The sequence below is a fragment of the Leucoraja erinacea genome, chromosome 38 (assembly GCF_028641065.1).
Source record: "Leucoraja erinacea ecotype New England chromosome 38, Leri_hhj_1, whole genome shotgun sequence".
Classification (NCBI taxonomy): domain Eukaryota; kingdom Metazoa; phylum Chordata; class Chondrichthyes; order Rajiformes; family Rajidae; genus Leucoraja; species Leucoraja erinaceus.
In genome coordinates, this window is record NC_073414.1 from 9,515,687 (window position 1) to 9,521,157 (window position 5,471).

The window sequence follows — 5,471 nt, forward strand, 5'->3', positions numbered from 1 at the left end:
ATGATTCCACTAGTGGGAGAGTCTACGACCAGGGGTCACAACCTCAGAACAATAGGATGTACCATTTAGGAAGGAGATCAGGGGGAATTTCTTCAGTCAGTGGGTGGTGAATCTGTAGGATTCATACGATACGATACCATACGATATGATAACATTTTATCCATCCCCTGAGGGAAATGGGTCTGCCAAACAGTCACAACACACAAGGTGCACGTAAACTTGAAATTAAAAGTCAAAACAAAAAGAAAAAGACAAGGCTGATGTGCGCACAGCGCCTTCACCGAAACAAACCGGAACGAACGAACAAACAAACAAGGAACACAGACCTATCCTCTGGGTAGAGGATTCTAAACTAGAGTGCCCGCCCTCCCCTCCCCCACATCGGGTGCCCCTTTGTTCTCCCATTGCCCCTCATGGCGGTGCCCCCATGCCGGGTCCCCATTGTTATTCCCCTCCCCCCCTCACGCTCATCGACCGTTGATCGTGGGTCGATCGCGAGGCCATCCCACCGCCGGCCACTGATACTCCCGTTGCCGCTGAGGCCCCACCGCCGTCGAGGTCCCACCGCCGTCGAGGCTCACCCTGCCACCGAGGCTCACTCTGCCAACGAGGCTCCCAACTCGCGACCAGTCGCTGAGGATGGATCCGGCCAGTCACTGGGACCGCCCGCTCCGTGGCTCGGGACTCCCAAAATAGTGAAAGGCTTGGATGTGGAGAGGATGTTTCCCCCGTGGGAGAATCTAGGACAGTGGTTCCCAACGTGTGGCGTACGCCCAACAGGGGGGCAATTTGATCCAAGTCGGCAATTGGCGCGGTTGAGGAGGTTGGGTCCAAATTTTTCGGGTTTTATTTTTTGGGATCCGGCCAGTGCGGCAGACCTCGAGGACACTCCCGCCGTTATTACGCATGGCTCACCATGACTCATTGCCACAGAATAGTTTTAAGAAAACGGCTTTTTAAGATATATATCACCACTTGGGGAGGGGGGGGGGGCATCAGGATTTTAGAGGTGATTAGGTGGGGCATGGCCAAAAAAAGGTTGGGAACCACTGATCTAGGACTAGAGGTCACAACTTCAGAATTAAAGGATGTTCCTTTAGGAGGAATTTCTTCAGTCACGGAGTGGTGAATCTGTGGAATTCATTGCCACAGATGGCTGTGGAGGCCAAGTCAATGGATATTTTTAAGGCAGAGATACGTAGATAGATTCTTGATTAGTACGGGTGACAGGGGTTATGGGGAGAAGGTCGGAGAATGGGGTTAGGAGGGAGTGATAGATCAGCCATGATTGAATGGCGGAGTAGACTTGATGGGCCGAATGGCCCAATTCTGCTCCTATCACATTAATTTATAAGCATGAAAACGATGACCCAGCCTAATGCAGCTTTCCAGCTCTTTGTCCACAGTAAGCGTTCGTTAACAGAGGTAATAAACGGAGTGAGGAGAATTACTCCCTTCATCGTCCCTGGTGGGACATTACAGAGCTCCAGCGACTGCATAGTGTGAGGGAAAATATTCTCAACAGCTACCTCCGGGATTAAAGAATTATTAAGATTTAGTTTAGTTTCGTATACTATTGCTATACTAACGTCAATTCCTCGTTAGTATAGTGGTGAGTATCCCCGCCTGTCACGCGGGAGACTGGGGTTCAATTCCCCGACGGGGAGATCACTTTTGAGTATAGAAGCTGGGATGTAATGAGTATAGAAGCTGGGATGTAATGTTAAAATTGTACAAGGCATTGGTGAGACCAAATCTGGAGTATGGTGTACAATTTTGGTCGCCCAATTATAGGAAGGATGTCAACAAAATAGAGAGAGTACAGAGGAGATTTACTAGAATGTTGCCTGGGTTTCAACAACTAAGTTACAGAGATAGGTTGAATAAGTTAGGTCAGGTCTTTATTCTCTGGAGCGCAGAAGGTTGAGGGTGGACTTGATAGAGGTCCTTAAAATGATGAGAGGGATAGACAGAGTGATGTGGACAAGCTTTTCCCTTTGAGAATAGGGAGGATTCAAACAAGAGGACATGACTTCAGAATTAAGGGACAGAAGTTTAGGGGTAATATGAGGGGGAACTTCTTTACTCAGAGAGTGGTAGTGGTGTGGAATGAGCTTCCAGTGGAAGTGGTGGAGGCAGGTTCATTGGTATCATTTAAAAATAAATTGGATAGGCATATGGATGAGAAGGGAATGGAGGGTTATGGTATGAGTGCAGGCAGGTGGGACTAAGGGGAAAAAAAATTTTGTTCGGCACGGACTTGTAGAGCCGAGATGGCCTGTTTCCGTGCTGTAATTGTTATATGGTTATATGGTTACTATTGTCACATGCACCGAGTTACAGTAAAAAACTTTATTGTTGGGTGCTGCCCAGTCAGTGAAAATGTCCCCAAATATTTAAACTTCCCATTCCCACATTGACCTTTCTGTCCTGGGTCTCCTCCACTGTCAGAGTGAGACCCAGCACAAATTGGAGGAACAACACCTCACATTTCGCTTGGGTAGCTTACACCCCAGGTGTGAAAACGCACACCTCCAGATTCAGGGGCAGTTTCTTCCCAGCTGTTATCAGGCAGCTGAACCATCCTACCACAACCAGAGAGCCATCATGACCAACTACCTACCACATTGGAGGCCATTCAGTCTAAGGAAGGGTCTCGACCTAAAACGTCACCCATTCCTTCTCTCCAGAGATGCTGCCTGTCCCGCTGAGTTACTTCAGCTTTTTGTGTCTATCTTCAGTATGAACATTGATTCCACTAATTTCAAGTGCATTTAGTTTTATGTGTGGGAAGCAACTGTAGATGTTGGTTTACACTGAAGATAGACACAAAATGCTGGAGTAACTCAGCGGGACAGGCAGCATCTCTGGAGAGAAGGAATGGGTGACGTTTCGGGTCGAGACCCTTCTTCAGTTTTCATTCAGTTTAGAGATACAGCGCGGAAACAGGACTTTCAAACCACAGAGTCCCGACCGACCAGCGATCCCTGCACACTAACACTATCCTACACACACTAGGTACAATTTTACATTTATACCAAGCCAATTAGCCTACAAACCTGTATTTCTTTGGAGTGTGGGATGAAACCGGAGATCTCGGAGAAAACCCACGCAGGTCACGGGGGGGAAGGTACAAACTCCGTACACCTGTGATCAGGATCGAACCCTGCAACTCTATTGCTGCGCCAACGTCGGAGAGCGGAGAAGCGGAATTGGTCTGAGTAGCTACTTGGGCTAGCACGGAGACAATGGGCCAAACAGCCTCCCGCTGCTCCTTCACTCCACTCCTCCATCAGGCTACACATTCCAAGACATTACAGCTCGCTGCATTAAAAAATGATTATCCTCTTCTGGAATGAAAGTGTTCAAATGATCATTACAGGTTTATAATTTTAAATTAATCCTAAATCAACGAGAGATAAGGTGACATTAAAGAGAAATTAAACAATTTAATTCCACTCAGTGCCTGTGCCTGAGTATGCTGTTCTCCCTTGAATTTTCTTCAGCCGAATTGAGTCATAGAGTGATACAGTGTGGAAACATAGAAACATAGAAAATAGGTGCAGGAGGAGGCCATTCAGCCCTTCGAGCCAGCACCGTCATTCATTGTGATCATGGCTGATTGTCCCCTATCAACAACCCGTGCCTGCCTTCTCTCCATATCCCTTGACTCCACTAGCCCCCTAGAGCTCTATCTAACTCTCTCTTAAATCCATCCAGTGATTTGGCCTCCACTGCCCTCTGTGGCAGGGAATTCCATAAATTCACAACTCTCTGGGTTCTCACCTCAGTCTTAAATGGCCTCCCCTTTATTCTAAAACTGTGGCCCCTGGTTCTGGACTCGCCCAACATTAGGAACATTTTTCCTGCATCTAGCTTGTCGAGTCCTTTTATAATTGTATATGTTTCTATAAGAACTCCTCCTCATCCTTCTAAACTCCAGTGAATACAAGCCTAGTCTTTTCAATCTTGCCTCATATGACAGTCCCGCCATCCCAGGGATCAATCTCAGGGAAACAGGCCCTTCAGCCAACTTGCCCACACCGCTGCCAATATGTCCCAGCTTGTTCAGATCCAACCTGCCTGAATTTGGTCAGATCCCTCCAACAACCTAGCAGGTGACCTATCAACTGTTTCTTAGAAGCTGGGATAGTCCCAGCCTCAGGTCACCTCCGTCTGGCAGAAATACATCACCACCCATGATCACAAACAACCCTCAAATTAATTAGTGTGAAAAAAGTTACCCTTTCAAAAGCAATGTTAACATTACTGTCTACTGCACCTTAACCAAAGTCCCAGGTCCCAGATTCAACCCTACTCTGGGCAATAGACTCTGTGCATCTACCCGATCTATTCCTCTCATGATATTTAAAAAAAATACCATCAATCCCTTCTTCCAACAAAACATCGTGTGACTAACCTCCAGCAAACAATCCTTCAACCCATAAATAATGACGATGATCTAATTTAGCATGGTGGCAATAACTCCTGATGACTATAGAAAACAAAGGAACATAGAAACATAGAAAATAGGCGCTGGGACAATTTACAGATAAATTAACCTACAAACCTGCATTTCTTTGGGAGAAACACTAGCATCTGCAATAGGTGCAGGAGTAGGCCATTCCCCCTTCGGGCCAGCACCGCCATTCAATGTGATTCATGCACATCATCCCCAATCAGTACCCCGGTCAGGCCTTCTCCCATATCCCCTGACTACCACTATCGTTAGCAGCGCTGATCCAGCTATCTCTTGACCCCATTGGTGGCTCCTCGGACTATCTTTGATTGGAGAATTTCCACAGACTTTAACCTTGCACTAAAAAGTTATTCCCGTCTCCATCTAAATGGCTTATCCCCATTCTTAAACTGTAGTTGGCCCGATTCTGGACTCCCCCAACATCGGGAACATGTTTCTGCCTCTGTGTGTCCAAACGCTTAACAAAAGCTTTTTGTTGTTGTGCTAACCAGTTTGGCAGAAAGACAATGCATGGAAACAATCGTTCCAACGATGTTTTGGGAGTCCAGAACCAGGGAACACACAGTTTAGTGCAAGGGGTAAAGCCAGCAAAATTTAGAACGGAGACGAGGAAACACTTTTTCTCACAGAGAGTTGTGAGTCTGTGGAATTCTCTGCCTCAGAGGCCGGTGGAGGCCGGTTCTCTGGATACTTTCAAGAGAGAGCTAGATAGGGCTCTTAAAGATAGCGGAGTCAGGGGATATGGGGAGAAGGCAGGAACGGGGTACTGATTGGAGATGATCAGCCATGATCACATTGAATGGCGGTGCTGGCTCGAAGGGGCCGAATGGCCTACTCCTGCACCCATTGTCTATTGTCTATTGTCTATTTTCTAGCTCGGTACACGAGACAATGAACTAAACTGAACTGAACCGAACTGGATGGCAGGGTGAATGGCCACGTTTAAAGACCGATACCACAGACAAAGATGTGGACCGGGTTACGGGATGGA

At 47.1% G+C, this 5,471-nt stretch overlaps 1 non-coding gene across 1 annotated transcript; it reads left to right on the plus strand.

Annotated features, from left to right (window-relative positions):
- The first annotated feature begins 1,595 nt into the window (after window positions 1–1,595).
- Window positions 1,596–1,667, plus strand: trnad-guc (transfer RNA aspartic acid (anticodon GUC)). Its single transcript has one exon. It is a non-coding gene; the product is annotated as a tRNA-Asp (tRNA).
- Window positions 1,668–5,471: the final 3,804 nt, after the last annotated feature.